At 40.6% G+C, this 20,283-nt stretch overlaps 1 protein-coding gene across 2 annotated transcripts in view; it reads right to left on the bottom strand.

Annotated features, from left to right (window-relative positions):
* Nucleotides 1–16,458, bottom strand: part of SEMA5A (semaphorin 5A) — a 309,345-nt gene extending 292,887 nt beyond the window's left edge. The window contains exon 1 of one of the 2 annotated variants that reach the window (XM_030445693.1): nucleotides 15,977–16,458. The gene's annotated coding sequence lies outside the window, so the exon portion shown is untranslated. The remainder of the gene's footprint in view (nucleotides 1–15,976) is intronic. The other variant, XM_030445694.1, reaches the window with a different exon arrangement.
* Between the last annotated feature and the right edge of the window lie 3,825 nt (nucleotides 16,459–20,283).

Raw genomic sequence — 20,283 nt, 5'->3', positions numbered from 1 at the left:
AGTGAAATACAGGAAAATTATATTGACTTGCTAATGTACCACAAAAAGAGTTTACATTTTTACAGTAAGCTTCCTTTTTAGCTTTAAAGGTTTGTGTCCTACTTTTTGGTCTACTAAAAGAATTCTTTGCTTTTAATTTTAATTATCTACTCTTTACTCTTTCTTATTTCTTAGTATGACAGGATATTATAACTCCTTATGGGGAATGCTCTTTGGTAAATAGGACCACTGCTTTAAAGTTGCATTTAATTCCTCTTAGTTCCTTACCCTGAAGCAATTTGCCATCGAGCACCTGTTCTTTTGAAGGAGTTTCATACATAAATCAATTTTTAAGACTCAAAACCAGAGCATTAATTGTTACCATAAAACTTTAACTTCTCTATGCAAAGAAGCTATAGATACTGAAATCTAAAAATCTGAAGTCAGCATTAATGGATTTCTCTGTCACTTCCATTACAACTTTCTTATCTGACCTCTGCAAAACATCTCTTGGTTTAATTTGAAGGACAAAGTAGAAGCAGCACACAGCCTTTTCAGTGGAGATTTCTTTGTCAAACCTGCTAGCTGCAAGCAGATGCAGCTTTTTATAGCTTCATCTTGAATGATGTTTTCTCAGATAAAAATCTTCTCCAGTCTGTCACCTGTCCACAAAAGTTGAGAAATGTCATTGTTTTCAATTATGTTTTGCAGAAAGTGGATAAAGGGTGATCTGACAGTGTCAAGATAACCGAAGAGTGTTTAGAAGTCAATAAATGCTGTTAATGATTTCTATGTCTGATAGCTAAAAATGCCAATTTTAGCTTCCTAACAGAGCTAGGAGACTGCAAAGAACTCAGTAAGGCATCAGATAAAGAAAAAAAAAAGCAGCCTACTGTTTAGTCAATAGCCACTCTGAAATGGTAAAAGCAGAAAGACTTGCCATTTGCTGAAAATAGTCCAGGTGTTAACCATACAGCTTAAAGCACTGCTTGTTCCTCTCCTTCTCCCCCTTTTTTTTTTCTTGAAATAAAAGCTTGCTTTCCTCCCAGCAGTGTTTACACTCAGCTAAGGCAGTGAGTTCTTACAACATCTTGCGTTTTCAAATGCCATTCAAGCTGTTTGTCAATCTGTCCTGAAACGTCACGTCGTACAGAACAAGTCATGTTTTCTACCTCTCATGAGTGGCTCCAGCTGTCACCTAAACTAGGAAGATGGAGGATTCTGTCCATATCTAAAGAAACTTTGTCTGAAGTTGGCGATAATTTAGCAACAATATGGGAATAATGTATTTCTGTGAAGTTCAAATCCTTTTTACATAAGAGCTGAACCACTCCAGCTATGGATGTGGCTTGTTCACAGAGATGCACCAGGAACTCCTGGTGGGAGGAGTGCAGGACCTGACAGGTCAAGGGAAAGAGAAAGTCCAGAAATGAGCTCTGCCTTCAAGAATTTCCACCAGCACTCCAGCTAGGCCACCATAATCCTTGTAATTACAATACACCTTAAATTGTTAATTTTCAGAGGGGAGCTTGTTGTTGTTTTGGGAATTTCTTGCTGATGATGTTTTTTAAGGAAGTTGTAGAAAACAATCAGACCTTTTAAAAAAAGAAAGGCAATGTTTTGAATTTTCTTATTTTAAATGTGTTTTTTCAACTACTGCCCTTGAATTCCACCAGGATTTTTTCTTTATCAGGGTATTAGTAACTCCTAAGTGCTTAATTTAAAAAAAAAAAAATTAACTTCACTGAACTTTGATATAATTGATCTATTTAACTATAGAGCACCTTCCATTGAAGCAGTCTGACCTCGCTTACAAAAGGTTTTGCAAACAGCATGTACAAATTAATTTCAATCCCTCGATAAGAAAAAAAGCGTTATAGGCCTGTTTTGTTTTGGGGGGTTTTTTTGTTGATTGCTTGGGGGGGGTTTCGGTTCTTTTTTGTTTTTAATCTATTATTTTTTTTTCTTTACTTAATGTCTTTACTATAGGTATCATGCCATTATAAGATAAGACAATAATATAATATAATATAATATAATATAATATAATATAATATATAATATATATAATATAATATAAAATACATATAATATAATATTATAATAATAATAATATAATAGAAGATAATAATTCTAACTTCATTAGATCCCATGACACAGTATTATGCATTGCAAAAATTCACACTTTACATTACATTCTCTTGAAAGATTCTTTTTGGTGATGGCATTTACTGCTTCCCCAAAGGTGAAGAATAAGAAACACACTCATAAATTTCACTTGGGAAGTAAACCAGATCTGAAAAACTCATTTCTGCTTCAAGCTAATGAACCGAGTTAGGTGGTGGCTGATGCTCTTGTAATGGTATTTGCTTCTATAGCCTTACAGCTCTAACGTCTGTTCCTCTGACATGCAAACAAGAAACCAAGATCCTTGCGGCATCATCCCATCCTACAGGCATGTAAAGGTCAGGTTTGTTTTAGAGGGTATAAGTCTCCTTTTCTTCCTAAAACCACTTATTTATTTAGTAAAGACATCTATCTTAAATAAAAATCCTAATTGCTTCGGCAAGTGGGTACACTTTTACTGTGCCATAACACTTCCATGTCCATAAAGGCATGAAGCATTTGAAACTTCATATTTTATAAATGATGAGGAACTAGGGAAGTTGTTAGCTCATCCATTTATCATGTGGTGGAAAGGGTAAGCTACTGCTGGCTACCATTACACCTCCAGATCTCTTTCCCTTTCCTAAGGGCTACTTTATGGAGGCAGAAAAAGGAGAAAAGAGAACACCATTCTTAATACCTGAAAAACTGCCTCATAATGCCAGAAGAGAGGAAAAAAAAATGCAATCACTTAAAAATGCCTTTATTAGACATTTCATATGTGGGTTTTTTCCCACCACCAGCTTTCAATACCCAAGCGTGCCTTGGAACATCACTATTTCAAATCTGTCACTACATTCTATAGCAAACAAACAGAAAAAGCCTGTGAAATGAAACTTTGGACAAATTACACTTCTGCCTTACCCACTCTACCTGTTGTATCATTACTTCTAGTATTAATGCACTGTGGTATTAATCACTTCTAGTGATTAATACACTATGCTTGAATTAAAAAAAAAATTATGGTCATGCATAGCTAAAACACAACAAATAAGGGAAAGACCCTTTTTTTTTTTCTACAAGTTTTTTCTCTAAGAGAATACTTACATATACACACTGTTCTGTTGTCTCTCTTGTATCCCCCTCTACATACACAGAGGTAAATACTGAGAGAGAGCAAGAAAGAATCACATGTTCCAATTACCTTTCTCTGAAAGCAAACACAAGAACTAACACCTATACTATAAATTAATAATTCATAAGAAAATCCTCTCCTATTTCTACAGGTCATGCTAATGAGTTTTAAAGAAACCTCCTGCACATAGGTTTTAAAAAGCCTATTCCCTCTATTTTTCCAGAAAGGAGCAGAAGAGGGCAGTCAAAGAAAAAGTCAGTACAGACTTTCCCTGTACAACTAATCAAAACCTACTGTAACTTGCATAAATATCCAGGCAATTAATCAGACCATAATACCCAGGTTCTGCTTTTCCTCAGGCTTTACATCCCCCTAATAAAGGGGACAGCACTTTTCCTCAAGTTTACTCACCCAAACTCTATTGGAATGCTACAAGTAAAACAGCATAATGTGAAATGAATCACTCTCAATCCTGCCAGCTGACTATATGTTTATACATATTATCAGAAATAAGGCAGGATCTACTTAAACTCCCAGCTGAAGTCAGCTGGAATTGTGCCACGAACTTCCATTCACACAGGGCCATATAATACATCTCTGGCCAAGACTTTGTTTTAATACCTATGAAATGCATTGCACATTTCCATGTTATACAAAGAAGAACAACAATAAGAGCAAGTCAGCCGTGCATAAAAACATAAAATATTTCAAATAAATATGTTATGACCTGATTGAATAACAGAGGGTGCTGAATACTATTTAGTGCTCTTGACTGCAGTATCATTCCCAGGACACAATGTTAATTTTAGATTTCTGGATGAATGCCCACTATAGGATATGCTATTTTTATTAAGTTCTGACATATCCATCCAATGGCACATCTCCACTTCTGAAGTGGTACTGTAAGGCTATTAAAGCTTCCAGTTACCACTTGGCTCAAAACCGCAACCTACTACAAAGCTCTTTCGCAAAACCCTTCTTAATATTCTTATTTACTTGACACAAGAGAACTTAAGAATAAAACCAAAATAAATACTTAGGACCAGCATACTAGAAGAGGTCAGCTGTGGTGTGTGTGCCTTGCCTCTTTCCCTAAAGTCTTTCTCATCAAAAATCAAAACAATATTTTACGTTTTACTGCAAATTTCAGCTCTATGCACCTGGCTCATAGAGAAATTGCATTCATCTAGGCAAACTCTTCCAGACATCTGCACTACTCTGGCCACCCTTGCCTCTGTCTTACCAAGTGTCAAAAAAGAATTAAAAATTCAACAAACATGGTGATAACTGTAGTACCATATTCCACATAATTACATGGATGTTGAGGATCACCACCATGGAGTTTCAATTTACACCTATAAGTCACTGGCCAATCAAGTTTTACCTAAAAGTTACACTACAGAGCAGATGTTTTCCCAAGGAGGCATTTTTTCACCAATGTAGAGGGTCAGCAGGTTTGGAATGAGCTTTACCAAGTAGGGTTTAATATTTCTACCTTTCTGTTCACAAGTACGTCTTTCAACATGTAGACACTGTCCTGAGAGCTGTCTTTCATTAGGAGAGTTTTTAATACATTTTTAATCACAGAGATTTAAATGTGAGCATGGCATTTGGCACGCAACCTGAAGCAAACAATAAAATGTATCTTCTGTTGAAATCTCCAATGAGGACAAACCAAATAGTTAGGGGAAATGTCAGCCAGATACAGTTATATAAAGCATAAAACACACCTGAGAAGGAAAACATCTTTATTATTAAAGGCAATTTTTTCATTCTAATACTTCTGATCTGATTTTGTGGACTTTTTCAGGTATGCTTAATTAAACCCAGTCATCAAAACCAACTTTGTTCAAAAGAGCAATTAGTGAATATGGCACAGAAGCAGCTTCACCCTGGAGGAGTCTCTGACATTTGTCCATAGTGAAGACTGTTCCTTAATTGCTCTCTTTGTCCTAAGCCTCTTAATAATACTTTTGACACAGCACTACGTCATTGTGACTTGCTCCTCACAGCTAGTGACACCTGCTATATGTTAAGTTAATGAAACTACTTTTGAAAGATTTTCAAGAGAATATTTAAAGAAACAGAGGAAAAAAGTCTAGATTTGCTGACAGTGGAATAAAGAAGCTATACTGAAATTCTTAGTATTATCTGCAAGTACACCTCGTATTACAGATAATTTAAGCAAACATTTTGTGTTCCATATTTGCCATAATTAATGGCAATCATGGTATTCCAACCTATTTGAACTGTGCTCCCACACCAAACTGAATCAATGCTTCATAGGTGTTCTGCTGATCATGAGTTCTCAGACAACTGAGAGGACTGGCTTTTTTATTTCTTTAATTAAAAATATTGCTTGCTTCTTTATTATTATTCTTCTTCCTTTTTAAATTTTTTAATAACAAAAGGAATGGAAAGTGGAGAGTCAAGAATGCACCTTTGAGTTATGAAGGAACAACACTGAACCAAAGATCTCTCTCCAACAGCTAAAACAAGGTTCTTTCCATTCCACACTTACTTCTGAAACTCAAGAGATAAACAAAGCCATCCTATAAATAAAGCACATGGTCAGTTTGAAAAATTGACTTGCTTATCTCCATAACATGTCCATAGTATCATATAACCCACAGTAGATTTCTACTGCCAAGCACATCTATCACTATTCATAGAAGAAATGCAAAACAATCAACAGACAAGCTGCACGGAAAGTTCATACCTGGAGAACAGCTTAAAGTCCTGTAGATCCACAGACCAACATGCAAATGAAAACAATGTCCACCTTCAGAGCTGGTGACATTACACCAATTATCCTGACCCAGTTTTCCAACCTGAGATTCAGTTTCTGCAATTCATATTATATAGCAACTCCTATTGCCATCCAATTACTTGCATTAACATAACCATCAAGTTTCACGTAGTTTTGCATGAGAAACTCTGTTAAGCATTTCATTACCCAGTTGTATGCCTCTAAGTATTTCAGAAAACTAGCACAGCAGCAAAGGATATGGCTAGCTGGCACCTTGTTTCTTAATCTAGTCCAAAAGGCATCAGATCCTGTGAAGAGCAAGCTGAAGACAGGAATGCTGTGAGTCCAAGTGGGGTGGAGAAAGAAAGAAGAAGAAAGGTTTTCACAATTTCACAATTGCCCCTATCCCACCTATTAGCTCCCATGACATTGTTCTATGACACCAGGGCTCTGGTTTCCTCTGAAGCTTTCAGTTCCCACTCATCTAAAACACCCTCTCCCACCTGTTGTTTCTACCAGCTATTTCTCTCATCTTCCCTGCTACCAACCCTCCTTATCTTTTTACCTCTTCAATTAGGCATTAAAAATAAATAAAACCAACTACCCACACAAGAGCAGCTGCCTTTCTCTGTACTAAGCTTCAGGACACAAAGCAGACAGAAAAAAAACAGACAGCCACACAGGTGCCAGTAGAGTCCTGCCAGGCCAAGTACCCCTGCTTGCCCAGAGTCCACCAACTGCAATACATTCAGCCTGGTCTACAGGAAGGTGGCAATGGTGACCTGAATGTCTCAGGACTGACAGAGGTAACACCTTCTGATGGCTGACTGAAGGCTGAATCTTGCTCACAGAAACAATTTTACTTGCTGGGACACTGGCTGATTTACTAGAGAGAAAGCAGAAGGGAGTAATTCCACCTAGATTAAAAAAAAATCACAACAGGCCCTCGTCCTTGATGGATTAGTTGGAGAGGGATCAGCAAAGTACACCAAAACTGTCATTCATGCTTTTTTATTTACATTTCTTTAGGTGAATCACCTAAAGAATCAATTGTTCATTAACACTTTTACATACATCTAACCTATTAGCAGAATGTCAAAATACCCTGGCCTGCCTCATACCTTAGGCATCATCCTTCACATGGCAGATCTAGCAGAAACAAGTCAAATTACTAAACAATAAAGCAATGGTTATTCTGATTTTTTTATTTGCCCTAAGATGTAGAGAAAGCAAAAAGGAACTCAACAGATCATAAGAGCTGATTTTATTAATATCAATATATTAAAAGGTAGATCAAAAACTCTGTAAAACATTTCTTACAAAATGTTTTTGGACCTGCAAAAGCAACATACCATTGTACATTACCTCAAATAACATATTAGGACCTATTGATCCCACTTTTGGAACTACAGCTGCAATTCAAGAGCAGAGAAGAGGAAATAATCTGAAGGATTTAGAAGTGAAAACATAATAACTGTACTTAAATCTTACACAATACATGGAATCAATCACAGTCGAAGCAAGAGTGCAATGACAGGCAAACTATGAAGAAACATTTGCACTTACAAAGTGTTCAGCAGCTTTCAGAAAATAGAATAATATTAAAAACCTCAGACCTCTGTGCATGTTCTTACTACTGCAGCCCAATTAGGTTGTCCATGTTTCTGGTCTACCTAAATTAATATAACTTCATGACTCACCAAAATTATACTGATTCAATCGTGTCTTCTGAATCCAGTCAAATTGTATCATGATCTCTGCCTTTAAAAGATCCCACTATAGCCATCACAAAATATTTAAATTGCATTTCTTTCATTAATTTTTTTCACTTTCAAGCAAAGGCTGCAATGTTCTTCCCGTCAGTCCAGCTTGTCAGAATAAAGTTAAGTTTATGAATTTTAGATATTCCACATAATCAATATTTGATGCCAACATTTCTTTGCTCTTCAAAGAGATGAATTCTTCAGAGCTCAAAATAAAAATATGAATTATCAGAACAGTGGCCTGACCTCCATTTCAATTCATTTTGTCTTCCAGCATAGTATCTCTTGCTCTAACTGCTGTACTGAAGCTGATAAATTCTTCCCAGTAGAAGGCCTCTCTGTCCTTCCACTACATCTCTGGGATGCTACAGCAGTATTCTGGCTAAACAAGCAAGGAGCACACGATCTAGCCAGTACCACTGTTTGACAGACTGGGATAGACTGCAAAAATGTGCGTGTGTATATGCATCAGCGTGTATCTATAGAGAAAAAAAGGGTACATGTACCCACCCATGTGCCCCTATAAACATATAAGAACTGGAAGCTAAGGTTAATTTTGACCATACAAACAGTAAATCAGAAAACATCTTCAAATGCTATTTGTAAATATTTCTTTTAAAAATTACATGTGTCACAGATACATTTAAAATATAAAGCTTTTAAATTATACATAGGTACTAGAGTCAGACGGGTGCTTTGCTGTAATCCAGTCATCTAACTAGAACTATTTTGGTCACTGAGCTCCACCCAACATCTCCTACACAGAAATTACTGCTCAAATGAGTTTTGCTATATTAAATGCTGTATTTAATTGAAATACATTTGTCACACACTATTAAAGTATCAACCCTAGTGTGACTATACAAATGCATTATACTTTATCTTTCCTTAATATTTCAGAACCTCTGGCAAACCAAACACACCACCTGCAGAACACAAGCATCTTCCAGGTAACAGAAGAAAGGCAGATGGCTGATGGCTCCAGCTTATTTCATGCCACACTGCATAAGAGACCAGAAATCTCACCATCTTGATGGTTCTGCATGGAGAAACCTGCATGCTTTACTTCACATGTTGAGCTATAGAAGTGACCATTCCACTAAAAGAAGTATATGTGAACATATACTATGAGAACAGAGACCCCTTATCTATGAATGTGTTGGGGCAAGGATTCTGTATTTCCATTCGTTTTTGAACAGCCAAGACTATCACCAGCAAAACCAATAAGGAGAACACCTATCAGCCTAAACACTGATAAAATTGTGAGAATATCTTGGGAACTACTGCTGCAAAAAGAAGCTAAATGAAACAACATTTCAGAAGATCCTAATAGTTTACATTCCAGTTACCACAACTGAGGCTGAAGATACGATCCATGAGCTCATCACTTCCTCCCTGGTTAGCTGCTTACAAGAGCGATTCCCAACTCTTTTCTGTAACAGTATGACATCTAAACCTGAACAATATACAGCCTTGTTAACTCATATCTTTAGGACACAGTCAGAAAAGGCTCCCAAAAGCATTCCAGTTCACATAAACCTAACGCTTGCAGGACTAGTTATACAGTGATGGAAGTCAACCCAGACGCTATCATGAAGTCCAAGGGTTTTTTTCTGTGATTCTGTGATTTCTCTTAATATTTTTGGACACTGGGTGGCATTACAAACACCTGAAAGACAACAGGAATGAAATTCAGCAACAACCAGACAGTTTTCCAATTATCAACTATCTATAGATATTAATACAATCACACCCAGAAACACTGTTCTTATATGAAAATTCATTTGTGGAAAATAACTTTAAGTGGAAGCAAGAACACCCAACACTTGTGTGCAATTTCTTATGAAGCTTAGCAAGTTCTAGTTACCAAATAAGCCAGAAGGAAACAAGGGACTCATCCATGCCCTAAAGCAACATTTATCACAATGCAGTAAGTGGCAAGGGGAGACAAGCACCTAACTTGGCCAGAAGTGAACCAAATCTGCTGTTAAAACCAGAAATCTCTAAATCCTCAGGTTTCATCTGTAATTGAGCACTCAAGACCTTGGCTACAGCTACAGCTACATTGTTGAAGGTGCCAACATGTGCAGAGAGCTGGGAACAAGTGCGGTGTCAACAGCTCCATTCATTTCAAATGCCATTTTTAAAATATTCAGTGTTTGCACTGAACACTTCTTTAGCAACATGGGGTTTAAAAAAAAAAAAAAGTGAATGTTGATGAGAACAGGGAAAAAAAGCCCTCTCTAAAAAGTCTTTTAATGGGCAAAGTTAAGTCTACAAAATCAACAAACACATGAAATTATGAACCAGGCCTGATTTCTACAAGCAATTCACAGTACATAGAAGAAGCAAGTCACTCTGAGAAATCATTCCTCACAAACTAATGGAGAACCCTACATTTGCAGTTATGCAATTCTTATATTGCCTCTTTGAAAAATATTGGTGATATGACTTTGCAACAAAACAGTTTTTTGTTGTGGTTGTTTTTTGGGTTTTTCTTTTAACCTTTTGGAACAAAACAATTACAACCCAGCAACCCTACATCTGAAGCTGAAGAACCGGCTTTGTCAACAGTCATCCTATAAAAAGACTAAAGTGTGTTTTCTCAAGAGGCAGATTGCCCACTGCAGGCAATGCATTCTTACGGGTACTCAAAGGAAAATATCACATTTGCTCAAGTTATTTTAGGAGCACTTAACGATTTTGAGCTTGAAAGACAAATACAAAGAACTCAAATTAAATATCAGAATTCAGTGTTTACCACTAGTGCAGGACTATTTTTCTTCAAACTCCAGTACTGATATAATTTGCCCTCAGATTAAATAAATTTGCAAAACAATTTTTCCCTGCCAGTCATAGGTAAGTGAACAAAAATGGGATCATAAAAGATAGTTGCAAGCTCACTTACAGAAAGAATGGTGAAAGAAGAAAACAAGTCCCTCCCCCAGACAATTAATTTCATTTGAAACAACAGACAACAATGGCAAAAAGAACAGTGATTCAGATGTAGAACCTGGATCTCTCTTTTTGCTGCTGTTGTTGGTTACAATTTTTTTTTTTTTTTTTGTTACCAGCAGTTAAACTGTGATGCTAAAACTGCAGTGGTTTGTCTTCAGCATTAAAGATTTATCTAATACTTCAAGTAAGGAGTGTAACACTAGACACTTAGGAAAGCAACGGGAAGATAAAATGGAAAATCTTGCTACTTCCTTGGACTATTCAGGCGAGTCTGTAGACTCTGACCAAGCTTTATGACAAAACTACATCACTTGTACAAGTCTCCAGGGGCCAGGATAACAGGAGTTTAGAACTTGTACCCATATTCATCAAGAGAAACTCTTTTCTCTCACAAACAGCAACTTCTTCACCTCTCACCCTTCTCTAGATCTGTATTCAGGAACTCATGCTTTTGGCAAATCAATGTAGGTCTTCACAACAGCTATGTTGTTTTATACTATCAATTCCAACAGAGTGTATCAGAACCCATTATCATTTTTCAAGAGAGTAAGGTCTGACAGCAAGCTTTGGAAGACTGAGCTCCAGTTTTTAACAGTTTATTACCCTGAATTTTCTACCTCCTGACACACTCAAGGGCAATGCAGTGAGGTGCTGCATCTCGGGTACCTTAGCCCTCAGTAGAAAAGTTTAGACTGCTAGTGAAGACATATATGTATCTGTGCCACAGTCCATTTCCAAACTCTGCAAGACAGCCTGTGACTTCTTATAGAACTAACATAACAAAAAGCTGTATAGACACACTTTAAACCACTGAGGCAAAGTCCACCAGAGCTCTTCTGGTGGTCCTATGTTTAATTGTTATTCAAGAGACAAACCAGAACCTTTATCTTCACATACAATCCTCCTTTCCCCTCCTTCCTGACATTATTATACTCATTGCACACCTTCAGTTATACAGAAACGAGTGCCTACAGGGCCTTAATAGATAAGTGGCCACCGGTACTTCAAAGACAAAAAATGGTTTTAAGAGGATCTGTTTCCTCATGCTGTTCACAGTATGACTCCACATAGAGATACCTTGGCACAGCATCCTGACTGGCACAGCACCCACCACCTTCATCTGCCTTCAGGGAACACAGCAGTCAGTAGGCTTCAAGTCACAAAGAGAAGCTTTTTTTTAGAGGACAGGAATTAAGAAAGTTTTTTTTTTCTTGTATTTTACCAAATGAGAATCAGAATGTAGCTTTGCAGTGTCAGAAACCAGTGCAAGAGACAATCATTCTACCAACATTGTCTTTAGCTGCCTCAGCATCACAGCTAGTTCCTAAGGCTTAGGAGACTCGCTAGATTCTTTGCCTGCCCCAGACTAATAGGCCATGTGCTAGAGAAAAGACAGTTCAGAATAACTCTCTGAACATTTTTAAAACCACAACACAAATATTGATTCATATGCCTTTATCCCCAGCAACAGAAACAAGTGATTCAGCAGTGATTCTGTGTGTCAGAATAACAGGGCACAGAATTATTAAAACAGTCTCTTTACAGGGCCCTTATGGTTAACTTTACATTAAGTATTCTTAATTTTCAGTTAACCCTAAGTCTCACAAGAAAGTGCATTACAATAGCATCTTTGTTTTCCACCTAGACTAGCAATTCACACAAGGAAAGCAGAAGCAGAGAAAGCAGCTTAGTTGTAAAATTTAGAGAAGGGGTGGGGAAAAGAAGGTGGGTAAGCCTCCTAATTTTCAGTATGGCCCATTTCTTCAGGCCATCCAGTTCATGTTATTAACCATTCCTGCAGCCATAACATACACTCTAATTCATTCATCACATGTCTTAAATAAAGCCTAAGAAACCATCCACATTACAGAGACAATAGCAACAGGCTGCCTTTCAGCATTCTGAAAGGTTCTGTTTCTGTAAGCTTCTCCTAACCCAAGCAAACACTAAGTGTCTGCATGTTGCTGTTCATCTAGCAAGGCATTCAAGATCAGTTAATTATATGCCAGTGATTCAGAGCTACTCAATCAATATTCTCCAAGCGAAAGAGTCATTTCCATTTCAGGGGCTGGTGGCCACAAAAAGGCTGACAAGTTCTGTCAGAAATGACTATCCAAAGTCCCTAAGGTACCCTGGAGATCAGAGGCATATCCCTTTTTTAAAAATTGGAAAAAGAAGGAAAATATATATACTATCTGCTATTACAAGAGAAATGGCATAACATGGATAAGCTAATGAAAGTGAAGTTTGGAGATTATAGTGCAGTTGACAGGTTACACAGCATTTAAACCTTTCCTAAAACAATTTGTTTAAACTTATTGAAAAGAAAATACAGCCTTTGAAAAGATAGGCTTTATGACTCTTAAAGCCTATACCAAGGATTATACCAAGGATTTCTCCTGAAAAGGCCTCAGTGTGGACTTCATACCAATCCCAGTTTTCTGCTACTATCATTGACAAATATCAGCTCTTTTGTAAAGTTTTCTGACTTTCTAATATACACCAGGACACAAGTACAGATAGCATCCTCAAAGGTCCCCAAATAGAGATTCTTTTTATTAATATAGTTATACCAAAAAAAAAAAAAAAGAGCATGGAGATGAAGACTTGATTTAAACAGCAGACAACTGGATTGCACCACAGTACCTCAGGGGAGACACACATTTGAAAGTAGATGCATTATCAAAACCACTAAATGACAAGAGCTTTACATGCTTTATAACTTGGAATAAACACACACTACAGCAAAATCAAGAACAAGACACTCATTTGACTGCAGGTCTGGGGTCACTACCTTGGTTTAAATTTGCCACCTTCCCGACAAATGTTAAGCAAATGGGCGATACTTCAACAGAGCCTGAGAAGTTTGTTAAATAAATAACTGGACACATTTACAAAGCAAACTAAAACAAAAACCTCAGCGTCTTTTGGAAGGATTTTGCTGTTTTAGCAACAACAGATTTAAAAGCAAGCTGTTCCTCAGCTGCACAGATCAAGCAGTGGCATGCCCCAGGTTTCGGTCAGGATTGCAGAGAGCAGACTGCCACCTCTCTTTCACAGCTCACAGCTGCAGCTTGGAAAATAAAATTAGCCTATTGAGAATTGATAAACATATCTCAAAAGGGTGGGTTTGAAAAATGTTTATAGTGTTTGACAAAAAGAACTCCTTATTTTGAATCAGTTAGAGCTTTATGCAACCCATTAGTGAAGAGCAAATGTGTAGTCTGTAACTTAAAGCTGTTTCTGAAAAAGAACGTAGACACATGCCAAAGCAGATAAAAAAATAATAATGTAGAGAAACGGACTGATTAACAATAATTTGGAGAACTCAGCACTGACAAGAACTCCCATTAAACATCCCCATAAAATGATGTTACAGAAAATTAGAAGTTTCTCAGTGCTGCTTCCTACAATTACAGCAGCAGCAATCCTGATTCACCTCAGGAGCTGTAGTAACTTCAGAACAGACATTACCAAACACCAAGATCATATCAAAATTGTGTAAACCAGATGTTAAATCTAGAGCCACATCATATATAATTGCTATTCCTAAGTCAGTCATCACCACATATTAACTAATTACTAGCTACTGCTTTAAGTTAAATTACACAGTATCAGATTTCATACACACACACACCCCAACCCATAGCACTGGTTGTGCACAACTACTGATAGTTCTATCAACTATCCACTTACGTGTCCTACGGCATAGAAATAACCCACAGCCAACACGGACTGATGCAGCCCTTGCAGACCAGAGAACAGAAAAGGGTCAGCTCCTGGCTCATCACAGGAGCTCAGCTGCTCCTATTTCTGAATTCCTTCACACAACCCCCAACATAGAACCTGAAGTTTGCAGGAGGCTTGCATTGAATTTCCACAGTTCAGGGCTTGTAACATACAGTTTACTCACTGGAAAGTAATGAGCTCCTTTCAGTGAAAATCCTGTATTTGTATAAGGACACATCAACAGGAGTTATAATCCATGTGGTTGCCCCAAGTAGCTGGGGGGAAAACAAAAGAACCACCATACAATTCTGAAAACAGCAACAACACAGAGTTAGCACCCTTTGCCTCTCTGCCCAACAGGAAATAAGTACAACAAATCTGAGATAACGCAAGTTTATGGATGATTACAAAGTGCACAAGCACTCCTACTACCTGTAAGTATTCCAAGAAAACAGCACTGGTTAAAGATTAAAAGAAATGAGACACTACAGATATTAACGCCTTCAGCTTTCTCAACAAAAACAAAACTGTTACGACATCCTAAGGAATAAGCAGTACAACCTAAATGCAAGTGTTTACACTACTTAGTTCAAAACAAGCTCTCAAACAGCAAAGTAAACTGCCACCCTCCCTAGCAAAGTCTCAGCTCTCAGCGGGACTGCTCACAGCTGTTCATCATCATAATGAGAAAATGAGATGAATCCATTACTAAACATACTGAAGTTATATTATCAGTACCTGCTGCAGAGGAAGGTGGGGACACAGAACAAAATACAGAAATCTAGCAAAACCTTTCCCCAGACTAAGCACAGTACCTAAGGCCATACATTAGCCCTTTGAGTGAGTAACACACTTTTTATTGAGTGTTTATTATATTGTGGCATCACCAAGTTCAACAAATCTTAGCAAGTCAAACTTTGCTAAACTGAGTCAGATTCTTATTCATGTAACAACCAGAAGATGCTGAAACTGCTACAACCAAGATCCAAATGCAATTTCTAGTTGGGCTAACATCATACCAGCCCCTCACACAAAAATTCAAACTAAGAGCAGTTAATCAGCTTTCAGAAAATACAGTCTTCAAATGCATTACCTTAGGGCTGCCAGAACATGCTATTACTGTAACTTCAACAACAGGTTTTAGTTTTGAGATTTTTTTTCCCTGCGACCATTTTCACAAGGATGCCTGTGCGTGCATGCACCAACCTCGCCTGCCAATAGTCAGGTTTGCTCAAGGCAGGGATGGCATTGACAGCTCCTGCCACCCTGATGTCCCCCGGGAGTAACCCCTGGGTGATTATAGATGTGTCAATCTACCGTGCATCTGGAACGATTCAACAAATCCTAATTAATAACTGTCGGTTATTCAGTAAGCAATCCTCACCAAAAAAAAGGATAAATACAACAACCCGAGGTGTTCCCTTCTGCGTCGTTGCGAATGGTAACTCAAACTCGACTCTTCAGAAAATGCTAAAATAGTTGCACCACAGACCGAAACCAGCCCAGTTAAATAACAGCGACAATAAACGTACACTGGGGACTGACTTAAAATCGTACCGCAGGAAAATCCCACCGAAAAAAACACGTTTCTCAGACAACTGCCGGTGTCCTTCACGCCGTTTCTCTTCTGCTCTCAGCGGAGGAAGAGGCAGAGCAAACTTCACTTGCCCAAGTGTCACAAAACCCCTCCAAAAACGCTTCGGAGCCACAGGCTGCCCTCCCGCAGCCAGGGCTCAGCGACCGAAACGCACCTCACGCTCCCGGGCGAGAAAACCCTCCAGCGGCTGCGAGCCGGGGGGGCGGGAGGGGCGCGGGGGCAGCAGTTCGGATTTCAGCACCCTGGGCGATACGGCTGACAGCACAGCGGGTTCCTCTTTTCTCCGTCTTCGGGGAATACGACCGCCAGCTCGGAAAGGCTCGGTGGACTTTCGGGGGTGGGGTCGGGCAATGCCCCAGAAGGGCTCCCACCGCCGGCCGCGCTCCCCACCACCGGCCCCGGAGGCAGCACCGCTCCGCCTCGGTCCCTGCTCCCCCTGCCGGCACCCTGACGCTGCGGCTCCCGGCTCCCGCCTCCCGGCCGGAGCTCCCCGCCCCCCTGGGCGCCCCGGCGGAGCCCACGCGAGGCGCTCCCGGGGAGAGAGAGTGGCAGCTGGGGACGCGGCATCCCCGCTGCTCTCCAAAAGCCTCCGCCGCCTTCATCCCGAGCAGGGCGCGCAGGGTAGAGGGGCCGGGGCAGTGGGTTACCTGGAGGCTGCTAGGCGCGGGCTGCTGCTCCTCCGCTGGTGCCCCGCTCCCCGGCGCGGCGCTACCGCCTCACGCCGCCATGGCCACAACCTCGCCCCGCGCAGTCCCGCCGGGCCGCCCGCCCTCCGCTCGTTCCCACCAAGTTTGCGACGCGGCAGCTGCGCGACTCGTCCGCCGCCCCCCGCACCGGGCGCCCCGGTGCGGGGGCGGAGCAGCAGCAGGCGGGGGAGGATGCGGCGGCAGCGGCCGCCTGTCCCCGGCGATACGCGGGTGGCCGCGCAGCCCGCAGCCGGCGCTGCCCCGGGCTGGGGTGATCTCGCACTACTACTCCCTTCCCTCCTCCGCGCTCCCCCCTCCGGGCCATCCGAGAAGTTGCAAGCGCTCGAGATATTTGTGTTTAGCGTTTGGGGTTTTGACGAGCTTTATTTATTTATTTTTCTTTACTTACCGCAGCCCAAAAAGCATGACCTGAGGCTTCTCCTCGCAATCACATCTGAGCAGAGGCGCCCCAGCGCCGGTGCAACTAAGCACAACAAATCCTGGCGAGCTGCAGCAACGACAGCGAGGAGCAGGGAGGGAAAGAAGGGAGGAGGAGGGAGAGGCGGCGGACGAGCGGCAGCTCCGCGAGTGCTGGAGTCCACAGGGGCTCCCACCCGGTGCACGGAGCTCCGCGACCCCCCGCCCAGCGGGGCTGCGGGACTGGGGGGAGGCGCCTTCTAAGCCGGGGTGCAGCAAGTAGAGGGGGCAAAGGGGAGCAGGGCGGCAGTGGCTGCCCTGGGGCGGGATGGGGCCCCCGCCTGTGCCGAGGCTGCGCGTCCCCCGGCTCCTCGCTCCTCTCTCCTCTCCTGAGGAACTGACGAGCCAAAGCCCAGCGTCCTGGCCTCGAGAGGCCGGCGCGGAGCAGATCAGGGAGCGGGCATCACGCACCAGCAGCCCCGTTGCGCTGTGCGGGTGAGCGGCCAATGCCCCCGCGCTTCTCCGCGCTGCGCGGCTCAGGGGGGGAGCGGAGCGGAGCGCGCCGCTGGCATTTTCTGTGACCACGTCAAAGCCTACGGCGGGTCCCTCTCCGCCCCCTACCCTCCCTCCACGGCACGGTTCGACGTGTCAGCCCCGAAAGTTTATTTTTAGGCCCCGGGAGAGCTCCCTTATAAAGGTCCCGCGGCGGGAGCGGGGCAGTCAGACGTGGCACTGCGGGGTTAGCGGTCGGGGCGCGCAGTCATCTCCCCCAGGTACGTGCGTTTGCATTTCCGCGCCCAGGGTGTTGTTGAGTCGTGCTTTTGTATTTAGCCAAGCCATCTGTATTAAACCAGGTGGTTATTTTTGTTCGTACATGTATTTTAATTAATTCCATCAAAGTGTTTTCTTTTGTTTTGTTTTTCTCTTCTTCTTTTCTTTTATGGCAGCATTTGCATGTTTCTTCCACAAACCGCAGCAGAAACTTACTTGTGTTGTTTGCAACAAGACCTCTATTGAGAAGACTAAAAGCACCGAGAGTTTATTAAAACAAACAAAACCATGGAACTGGTCCATACTAGACTAATCCTATGAAAACAGACTTCGTTAAAACAACTAGAATGAAAACTTAATTGCAAGCCAAAATATTGCAGATCCTTAAAGCAAGATCAAGGTAGAAGGTCATAAAAGAAATTTTTTCAAGGCAAAAAGTTAATGAAAGTTTGAAGTTATCATTAAGAATGAAGCTCTGGAATTTGGAACATTCATTCTGATTGCTTCTTGGTATAGAAAACAAAAAAAACCAAAACCAAGCCACAAAAGTAAATACTGAAGGCCAAGCTTTTTGTAACATTACAGTCATGTAACCTGGACAGTCAAGGATGTTTCCTTACTTATGACAATACAGTTTTGTAATACACCAATGTAATGTATATTTGTCTAGTATCACTTTACTGTGAAATTTCCTCACCTCCAGAAAATTCTTGTCTAGAAAAAGAGAAATCCGTTTTATGCCTAAAAATCTTCCTAACTGCAGACATAGGACAATTCACATATACACCCTGTTAACTTCTCTGAAGTCTTTCTAAGATGTGTCTGCGCACATCAGGAAGTGCGTGATTTGGATGTATCTTCACCTATTACAACAGCTTTAGACTTTTACTTTCTAAAGAGGATTTATACTTCTTTTTCCTGATCCTGGGAAAAAAGAAAACAAAACTGTAAATACCGTAACTATTAAAAGTAAGCAAGGTGTTTGCAAAGGCCACTGCAAAACATCAGTCTTTTAGCACCTGGAGAAATGTACATTTTAGTCCCTAACAATTCCTCTGGAGTTTGAAACAAAAGTCACATAGGGTTAAAATATATATATATATATATATGGTACCGGATTAATGATTTACAGTATATCCTATGAAAAACTCCGTAAAATCACACTTTCTCTGTAACACCCCCAGAGGTTCTAAGTCATGCACTTCATAGCTACCTACCAATCTAAGCATGTATGTGTGTTACTATAACCAAAATAAAGAAGGATATCCTAACATAATCTAGAACTATTGTGCTGAGGTTAGGGGGAGAAAAAAGCAGAATAAACTTTGATTTCAGAAAGGAAAACTCTAAGAGGACCAAGTCCCAGTTCCATCCAGCATGGATGCCCTCCTCTTCTGCCCTGTATTTTCCTGTCCTTGTATTTCTCACTGTTACCGGTTCTTGGTCGCTACTTGCAACATAATAGAGCCTGGCATGTTAAGGATGGCAGCATGAGAAAGCAGCAAGGTACTGCAGTTGGAAGAAGAAAGGCAGCACAGCAGCTTCAGGCTTCTGGCCAGTTTGGTGGGAAGCCAGATTTCAGCTCCTCCCTGTGGTGGCAGGATATAAGGAGTGTTAGAAAGCTGGGAAGGGGGTGGATTACCATCTGTTCAGGTGGGAAAGCTATGGTGTAGGGGAAGGCCTGTCTACACATTACCCATCAAAAGCACCTGGGACAGCATGTCTGTCTTTCATCATTTAGAAAAACAGTCAGATACTGTGAGCCCAGAGTTGAAGTTAGGTTGAAAAGAAAAAGAAAGAAAAAATAAAAAAGAGGAAGGAGAAGTTTAGCTTAAGGTAAAACTGGGCCCTGAGCTATGCTTCTGTTGTAGGGAAAAGGCTTCTCTTGTTTCAAAATTACTGAGTTCAGAGGCTTTATTTTCATTTTTGGGGGGGCTTTGTTGTTTTGGATTTGTTGTTTTTTTTTTTCATTCCATTCAAAACAGTGGGGTTTTTTTTACTAATTCATGAGAAACATGCAGAGAAAAAGTTTGAAATCTTACAGTAATTGCCTGCTTTTGTTTTTTCAATCACATCATCTGTTAACTCAGGAGAAACTCTCCTAGTCACCAGAAACTTTCCAGAGCAGACAAGCCAGAAGCATGGTGCATGTGAACAAGTACCCTTTCCTGAACCAATGCTAAAGAACAGAGAGTTTGTACAGATTGGCATCTTGAATCCACTATGCTTATATGATATTGCTGAAAGACCTATTCATCGGGTCTACAAGGCTGTTTCTTTCTTCTTTCCCACTGGGATTCAGGAAAGTATTTGCTCTGCTCTGCTGGAGTTTTGTGAGTCCTCAGCATTCCTGCCTGCATTGAGCAAAGTAATTTTCCAAGGCTGGATCATCA

This window comes from Calypte anna, chromosome 2 (genome assembly GCF_003957555.1).
Source record: "Calypte anna isolate BGI_N300 chromosome 2, bCalAnn1_v1.p, whole genome shotgun sequence".
Lineage (NCBI taxonomy): Eukaryota > Metazoa > Chordata > Aves > Apodiformes > Trochilidae > Calypte > Calypte anna.
This window is presented reverse-complemented; position numbering and strand designations above follow the sequence as displayed.